Below are 10,210 nucleotides of genomic sequence, written 5' to 3'. Positions count from 1 at the left end.
TGTGGGACCACACTGAAACAATCAATTAAACCTGGTCTTGATAAATATTTTGGAGGATAGCGCATGTTAGGTCTGGTATAGGTCTGGGATTTGCCCTCATCAGACTCATACTTTCGCACACTTCACATACTCGTTGAACAGATCCTGGGTTATTTTCTGGTTTGGATCACATAGTAATGTGGTACCACACTTAAACAGTCGATTAAACCAGGTTTCGATCAATACTTTTGAGGATAACGCATGTTAGGTCTGGGTTAGGTCTAGGATTTGCTCTCGTCAGGCTCATACTTTCGCATATTTCTCATACTTCATGGCTAGAACCTGGGCTATTTCTGGATTGGATCACGTAGTAATGTGGTACCACACTGAAACATTCAATTAAACCTGGTCTTGATAAATATTTTAGAGGATAACGCATGTTAGGTTTGGGTTAGGTCTAGGATTTGCCCTCATCAGGCTCATACTTTCGCATATTTCTCATACTTCATGGCTAGATCCTGGGCTGTTTCTGGATTGTATCACGTAGTAATGTGGTACCACGCTGAAACAGTCAATTAATCCTGGTTTCGATAAATATTTTAGAGGATAACGCAAGCTAGGTCTGGGATAGGTCTGGGATTCGCCCTCATCAGGCTCATACTTTCGCATTTTTCACGTACTTGTTGAACTGATCCTGGGTTTTTTCTGGTTTCGATCACGTAGTAATGTGGTACCTCACTGAAACAGTCGATTAGACCTGGTTTCGATCAATATTTTAGAGGATAACGCAAGTTAGGTCTGGGATAGGTCTGGGATTTGACCTCATCAGACACATACTTTCGCACCCTTCACATACTCGTTGAACAGATACTGGGTTATTTTCTTGTTTGGATCACATAGTAATGTGGTACCACACTGAAACTGTCGATTAAACCAGGTTTCGATCAATATTTTTGAGGATAACGCATGTTAGGTCTAGGTTAGGCCTGGGATTTTCACTCATCAGGCTCATTCTTTCGCATATTACACATACTTGATGGCTAGATCCAGGGCTTTTTCTGGATTGGATCACGTAGTAATGTGGGACCACACTGAAACAATCAATTAAACCTGGTTGCGATCAATATTTTAGAGGATAACGCATGTTAGGTCTAGGTTAGGCCTGGGATTTTCACTCATCAGACTCATTCTTTCGCATTCTTCACATACTTGTTGAACGGATCCTGGGTTTTTTCTGGTTTGGATCACGTAGTAATGAGGTACCACACCGAAACGGTCAATTAAACCCGGTTTCGATCAATATTTTAGAGGATAACGCAAGTTAGGCCTGGGATAGGTCTGGGATTTGCCCTCATCAGGCTCATACTTTCGCATTCTTCACATACTTGTTGAACTGATCCTGAGTTTTTTCTGGTTTGGATCACGTAGTAATGTGGTACCACACTGAAACGGTCAATTAAACCTGGTTTCGATCAATATTTTAGAGGATAACGCAAGTTAGGTCTGGGATAGGTCTGGGATTTTCACTCATCAGACTCATACTTTCGCATTCTTCACATACTTGCTGAACAGATCCTGGGTTTTTTCTGGCTTGGATCACGTAGTAATGTGGTACCACACTGAAACATTCAATTAAAACTGGTCTTGATAATTATTTTAGAGGATAACGCATGTTAGGTCTGGGTTACGTCTGTGATTTGCCCTCATCAGGGTCATACTCTCGCAGTTTTAACATGCATGTTGACCTGATCGAGGGTTTTCTTTGCTTTGGATCACGTAGTAAAGTGGTACCACACTGAAACAATCAATTAAACCTGGTCTTGATAAATATTTTGGAGGATAGCGCATGTTAGGTCTGGGATAGGTCTGGGTTTTGCCCTCATCAGACTCATACTTTCGCACACTTCACATACACGTTGAACAGATCATGGGTTATTTTCTGGTTTGGATCACATAGTAATGTGGTACCACACTTAAACAGTCGATTAAACCAGGTTTCGATCAATACTATTGAGGATAACGCATGTTAGGTCTGGGTTAGGTCTAGGATTTGCTCTCGTCAGGCTCATACTTTCGCATATTACTCATACTTGATGGCTAGATCCTGGGCTGTTTCTGGATTGTATCACGTAGTAATGTGGTACCACGCTGAAACAGTCAATTAAACCTGGTTTCGATCAATATTTTAGAGGATAACGCAAGTTAGGTCTGGGATAGGTCTGGGATTTTCACTCATCAGACTCATACTTTCGCATTCTTCACATACTTGTTGAACAGATCCTGGGTTTTTTCTGGCTTGGATCACGTAGTAATGTGGTACCACACTGAAACATTCAATTAAAACTGGTCTTGATAAATATTTTAGAGCATAACGCATGTTAGGTTTGGGTTAGGTCTAGGATTTGCACTCATCAGGCTCATACTTGCGCATATTTCTCATACTTCATGGCTAGATCCTGGGCTGTTTCTGGATTGTATCACGTAGTAATGTGGTACCACGCTGAAACAGTCAATTAAACCTGGTTTCGATCAATATTTTAGAGGATAATGCAAGTTAGGTCTGGGATAGGTCTGGGATTTGACCTCATCAGACTCATACTTTCGCACACTTCACATACTCGTTGAACAGATCCTGGGTTATTTTCTGGTTTGGATCACATAGTAATGTGGTACCACACTGAAACAGTCGATTAAACCAGGTTTCGATCAATATTTTAGAGGATAACGCAAGTTAGGTCTGGGATAGGTCTGGGATTTGACCTCATCAGACTCATACTTTCGCATTCTTCACATACTTGTTGAACGGATCCTGGGTTTTTTCTGGTTTGGATCACGTAGTAATGTGGGATCACACTGAAACTGTCAATTAAACCTGGTTTCGATCAATATTTTAGAGAATAATTCATGTTAGGTCTAGTTCAGGTCCGGGATTTACTCCCATCAGGCTCATTCTTTCGCATATTACTCATACTTGATGGCTAGATCCTGGGCTTTTTCTGGATTGGATCACGTAGTAATGTGGGACCACACTGAAACAATCAATTAAACCTGGTCTTGATAAATATTTTGGAGGATAGCGCATGTTAGGTCTGGGATAGGTCTGGGATTTGCCCTCATCAGACTCATACTTTCGCACACTTCACATACTCGTTGAACAGATCCTGGGTTATTTTCTGGTTTGGATCACATAGTAATGTGGTACCACACTTAAACAGTCGATTAAACCAGGTTTCGATCAATACTTTTGAGGATAACGCATGTTAGGTCTGGGTTAGGTCTAGGATTTGCTCTCGTCAGGCTCATACTTTCGCATATTTCTCATACTTCATGGCTAGAACCTGGGCTATTTCTGGATTGGATCACGTAGTAATGTGGTACCACACTGAAACATTCAATTAAACCTGGTCTTGATAAATATTTTAGAGGATAACGCATGTTAGGTTTGGGTTAGGTCTAGGATTTGCCCTCATCAGGCTCGTACTTTCGCATATTTCTCATACTTCATGGCTAGATCCTGGGCTGTTTCTGGATTGTATCACGTAGTAATGTGGTACCACGCTGAAACAGTCAATTAATCCTGGTTTCGATAAATATTTTGGAGGATAACGCAAGTTAGGTCTGGGATAGGTCTGGGATTTTCACTCATCAGACTCATTCTTTCGCATTCTTCACATACTTGTTGAACGGATCCTGGGTTTTTTCTGGTTTGGATCACGTAGTAATGAGGTACCACACCGAAACGGTCAATTAATCCTGGTTTCGATCAATATTTTAGAGGATAACGCAAGTTAGGCCTGGGATAGGTCTGGGATTTGCCCTCATCAGGCTCATACTTTCGCATTCTTCACATACTTGTTGAACTGATCCTGAGTTTTTTCTGGTTTGGATCACGTAGTAATGTGGTACCACACTGAAACGGTCAATTAAACCTGGTTTCGATCAATATTTTAGAGGATAACGCAAGTTAGGTCTGGGATAGGTCTGGGATTTGACCTCATCAGACTCATACTTTCGCACACTTCACATACTCGTTGAACAGATCCTGGGTTATTTTCTGGTTTGGATCACATAGTAATGTGGTACCACACTGAAACTGTCGATTAAACCAGGTTTCGATCAATATTTTAGAGGATAACGCAAGTTAGGTCTGGGATAGGTCTGGGATTTGACCTCATCAGACTCATACTTTCGCATTCTTCACATACTTGTTGAACGGATCCTGGGTTTTTTCTGGTTTGGATCACGTAGTAATGTGGAACCACACTGAAACAGTCAATTAAACCCGGTTTCGATCAATATTTTAGAGAACAATTCATGTTAGGTCTAGTTTAGGTCCGGGATTTACTCTCATCAGGCTCATTCTTTCGCATATTACTCATACTTGATAGCTAGATCCTGGGTTTTTTCTGGTTTGGATCACGTAGTAATGTGGTACCACACTGAAACAGTCGATTAAACCTGGTCTTGATAAATATTTTGGAGGATAGCGCATGTTAGGTCTGGGATAGGTCTGGGATTTGCCCTCATCAGACTCATACTTTCGCACACTTCTCATACTCGTGGAACAGATCCTGGGTTATTTTCTGGTTTGGATCACATAGTAATGTGGTACCACACTGAAACAGTCGATTAAACCAGGTTTCGATCAATACTTTTGAGGATAACGCATGTTAGGTCTGGGTTAGGTCTAGGATTTGCTCTCGTCAGGCTCATACTTTCGCATATTTCTCATACTTCAAGGCTAGATCCTGGGCTATTTCTGGATTGGATCACGTAGTAATGTGGTACCACACTGAAACATTCAATTAAACCTGGTCTTGATAAATATTTTAGAGGATAACGCATGTTAGGTTTGGGTTAGGTCTAGGATTTGCCCTCATCAGGCTCATACTTTCGCATATTTCTCATACTTCATGGCTAGATCCTGGGCTGTTTCTGGATTGTTTCACGTAGTAATGTGGTACCACGCTGAAACAGTCAATTAATCCTGGTTTCGATAAATATTTTAGAGGATAACGCAAGTTAGGTCTGGGATAGGTCTGGGATTAACCCTGATCAGGCTCATACTTTCGCGTTTTTCACGTACTTGTTGAACTGATCCTGGGTTTTTTCTGGTTTCGATCACGTAGTAATGTGGTACCACACTGAAACAGTCGATTAAACCTGGTTTCGATCAATATTTTAGAGGATAACGCAAGTTAGGTCTGGGATAGGTCTGGGATTTGACCTCATCAGACTCATACTTTCGCACACTTCACATACTCGATGAACAGATCCTGGGTTTTTTCTGGTTTGGATCACGTAGTAATGTGGTACCACACTGAAACGGTCAATTAAACCTGGTTTCGATCAATATTTTAGAGGATAACGCAAGTTAGGTCTGGGATAGGTCTGGGATTTGCCCTCATCAGGCTCATACATTCGCATTCTTCACATACTTGTTGAACTGATCCTGGGTTTTTTCTGGTTTGAATCACGTAGTAATGTGGTACCACACTGAAACGGTCAATTAAACCTGGTTTCGATCAATATTTTAGAGGATAACGCAAGTTAGGTCTGGGATAGGTCTGGGATTTGACCTCATCAGACTCATACTTTCGCACACTTCACATACTCGTTGAACAGATCCTGGGTTATTTTCTGGTTTGGATCACATAGTAATGTGGTACCACACTGAAACTGTTGATTAAACCAGGATTCGATCAATATTTTTGAGGATAACGCAAGTTAGGTCTAGGTTAGGCCTGGGATTTTCACTCATCAGGCTCATTCTTTCGCATATTACACATACTTGATGGCTAGATCCTGGCCTTTCTCTGGATTGGATCACGTAGTAATGTTGGACCACACTGGAACAATCAATTACACCTGGTTGCGATCAATATTTTAGAGGATAACGCATGTTAGGTCTAGGTTAGGCCTGGGATTTTCACTCATCAGACTCATTCTTTCGCTATCTTCACATACTTGTTGGACGGATCCTGGGTTTTTTCTGGTTTGGATCACGTAGTAATGAGGCACCACACCGAAACGGTCAATTAAACCTGGTTTCGATCAATATTTTAGAGGATAACGCAAGTTAGGCCTGGAATAGGTCTGGGATTTGCCCTCATCAGGCTCATACTTTCGCATTCTTCACATACTTGTTGAACTGATCCTGGGTTTTTTCTGGTTTGGATCACGTAGTAATGTGGTACCACACTGAAACGGTCAATTAAACCTGGTTTCGATCAATATTTTAGAGGATAACGCAAGTTAGGTCTGGGATAGGTCTGGGATTTGACCTCATCAGACTCATACTTTCGCACACTTCACATACTCGTTGAACAGACCCTGGGTTATTTTCTGGTTTGGATCACATAGTAATGTGGTACCACACTGAAACAGTCGATCAAACCAGGTTTCGATCAATATTTTAGAGGATAACGCAAGTTAGGTCTGGGATAGGTCTGGGATTTGACCTCATCAGACTCATACTTTCGCATTCTTCACATACTTGTTGAACGGATCCTGGGTTTTTTCTGGTTTGGATCACGTAGTAATGTGGGACCACACTGAAACAGTCAATTAAACCTGGTTTCGATCAATATTTTAGAGAATAATTCATGTTAGGTCTAGTTTAGGTCCGGGATTTACTCTCATCAGGCTCATTCTTTCGCATATTACTCATACTTGATGGCTAGATCCTGGGCTTTTTCTGGATTGGATCACGTAGTAATGTGGGACCACACTGAAACAATCAATTAAACCTGGTCTTGATAAATATTTTGGAGGATAGCGCATGTTAGGTCTGGGATAGGTCTGGGATTTGCCCTCATCAGACTCATACTTTCGCACACTTCACATACTCGTTGAACAGATCCTGGGTTATTTTCTGGTTTGGATCACATAGTAATGTGGTACCACACTGAAACAGTCGATTAAACTAGGTTTCGATCAATACTTTTGAGGATAACGCATGTTAGGTCTGGGTTAGGTCTAGGATTTGCTCTCGTCAGGCTCATACTTTCGCATATTTCTCATACTTCAAGGCTAGATCCTGGGCTATTTCTGGATTGGATCACGTAGTAATGTGGTACCACACTGAAACATTCAATTAAACCTGGTCTTGATAAATATTTTAGAGGATAACGCATGTTAGGTTTGGGTTAGGTCTAGGATTTGCCCTCATCAGGCTCATACTTTCGCATATTTCTCATACTTCATGGCTAGATCCTGGGCTGTTTCTGGATTGTTTCACGTAGTAATGTGGTACCACGCTGAAACAGTCAATTAATCCTGGTTTCGATAAATATTTTAGAGGATAACGCAAGTTAGGTCTGGGATAGGTCTGGGATTAACCCTGATCAGGCTCATACTTTCGCGTTTTTCACGTACTTGTTGAACTGATCCTGGGTTTTTTCTGGTTTCGATCACGTAGTAATGTGGTACCACACTGAAACAGTCGATTAAACCTGGTTTCGATCAATATTTTAGAGGATAACGCAAGTTAGGTCTGGGATAGGTCTGGGATTTGACCTCATCAGACTCATACTTTCGCACACTTCACATACTCGATGAACAGATCCTGGGTTTTTTCTGGTTTGGATCACGTAGTAATGTGGTACCACACTGAAACGGTCAATTAAACCTGGTTTCGATCAATATTTTAGAGGATAACGCAAGTTAGGTCTGGGATAGGTCTGGGATTTGCCCTCATCAGGCTCATACATTCGCATTCTTCACATACTTGTTGAACTGATCCTGGGTTTTTTCTGGTTTGAATCACGTAGTAATGTGGTACCACACTGAAACGGTCAATTAAACCTGGTTTCGATCAATATTTTAGAGGATAACGCAAGTTAGGTCTGGGATAGTTCTGGGATTTGACCTCATCAGACTCATACTTTCGCACACTTCACATACTCGTTGAACAGATCCTGGGTTATTTTCTGGTTTGGATCACATAGTAATGTGGTACCACACTGAAACTGTTGATTAAACCAGGATTCGATCAATATTATAGAGGACAACGCAAGTTAGGTCTAGGTAAGGCCTGGGATTTTCACTCATCAGTCTCATACTTTCGCATTCTTCACATACTTGTTGGACGGATCCTGGGTTTTTTCTGGTTTGGATCACGTAGTAATGAGGCACCACACCGAAACGGTCAATTAAACCTGGTTTCGATCAATATTTTAGAGGATAACGCAAGTTAGGCCTGGAATAGGTCTGGGATTTGCCTTCATCAGGCTCATACTTTCGCATTCTTCACATACTTGTTGAACTGATCCTGGGTTTTTTCTGGTTTGGATCACGTAGTAATGTGGTACCACACTGAAACGGTCAATTAAACCTGGTTTCGATCAATATTTTAGAGGATAACGCAAGTTAGGTCTGGGATAGGTCTGGGATTTGACCTCATCAGACTCATACTTTCGCACACTTCACATACTCGTTGAACAGACCCTGGGTTATTTTCTGGTTTGGATCACATAGTAATGTGGTACCACACTGAAACAGTCGATCAAACCAGGTTTCGATCAATATTTTAGAGGATAACGCAAGTTAGGTCTGGGATAGGTCTGGGATTTGACCTCATCAGACTCATACTTTCGCATTCTTCACATACTTGTTGAACGGATCCTGGGTTTTTTCTGGTTTGGATCACGTAGTAATGTGGGACCACACTGAAACAGTCAATTAAACCTGGTTTCGATCAATATTTTAGAGAATAATTCATGTTAGGTCTAGTTTAGGTCCGGGATTTACTCTCATCAGGCTCATTCTTTCGCATATTACTCATACTTGATGGCTAGATCCTGGGCTTTTTCTGGATTGGATCACGTAGTAATGTGGGACCACACTGAAACAATCAATTAAACCTGGTTTTGATAAATATTTTGGAGGATAGCGCATGTTAGGTCTGGGATAGGTCTGGGATTTGCCCTCATCAGACTCATACTTTCGCACACTTCACATACTCGTTGAACAGATCCTGGGTTATTTTCTGGTTTGGATCACATAGTAATGTGGTACCACACTGAAACAGTCGATTAAACTAGGTTTCGATCAATACTTTTGAGGATAACGCATGTTAGGTCTGGGTTAGGTCTAGGATTTGCTCTCGTCAGGCTCATACTTTCGCATATTTCTCATACTTCAAGGCTAGATCCTGGGCTATTTCTGGATTGGATCACGTAGTAATGTGGTACCACACTGAAACATTCAATTAAACCTGGTCTTGATAAATATTTTAGAGGATAACGCATGTTAGGTTTGGGTTAGGTCTAGGATTTGCCCTCATCAGGCTCATACTTTCGCATATTTCTCATACTTCATGGCTAGATCCTGGGCTGTTTCTGGATTGTTTCACGTAGTAATGTGGTACCACGCTGAAACAGTCAATTAATCCTGGTTTCGATAAATATTTTAGAGGATAACGCAAGTTAGGTCTGGGATAGGTCTGGGATTAACCCTGATCAGGCTCATACTTTCGCGTTTTTCACGTACTTGTTGAACTGATCCTGGGTTTTTTCTGGTTTCGATCACGTAGTAATGTGTTACCACACTGAAACAGACGATTAAACCTGGTTTCGATCAATATTTTAGAGGATAACGCAAGTTAGGTCTGGGATAGGTCTGGGATTTGACCTCATCAGACTCATACTTTCGCACACTTCACAATACTCGTTGAACAGATCCTGGGTTTTTTCTGGTTTGGATCACATAGTAATGTGGTACCACACTGAAACAGTCGATTAAACTAGGTTTCGATCAATACTTTTGAGGATAACGCAAGTTAGGTCTGGGATAGGTCTGGGATTTGCCCTCATCAGGCTCATACATTCGTATATTACTCATACTTAAAGGCTAGATCCTGGGCTATTTCTGGATTGGATCACGTAGTAATGTGGTACCACACTGAAACATTCAATTAAACCTGGTCTTGATAAATATTTTAGAGGATAACGCATGTTAGGTTTGGGTTAGATCTAGGATTTGCCCTCATCAGGCTCATACTTTCGCATATTTCTCATACTTCATGGCTAGATCCTGGGCTGTTTCTGGATTGTTTCACGTAGTAATGTGGTACCACGCGGAAACAGTCAATTAATCCTGGTTTCGATAAATATTTTAGAGGATAACGCAAGTTAGGTCTGGGATAGGTCTGGGATTAACCCTGATCAGGCTCATACTTTCGCGTTTTTCACGTACTTGTTGAACTGATCCTGGGTTTTTTCTGGTTTCG

This window comes from Colletes latitarsis, unplaced genomic scaffold, assembly GCF_051014445.1.
Source record: "Colletes latitarsis isolate SP2378_abdomen unplaced genomic scaffold, iyColLati1 scaffold0006, whole genome shotgun sequence".
Taxonomy (NCBI): domain Eukaryota; kingdom Metazoa; phylum Arthropoda; class Insecta; order Hymenoptera; family Colletidae; genus Colletes; species Colletes latitarsis.
The sequence above is the reverse complement of the archived record's forward strand: the minus strand, read 5'-3'. Positions refer to the sequence as shown.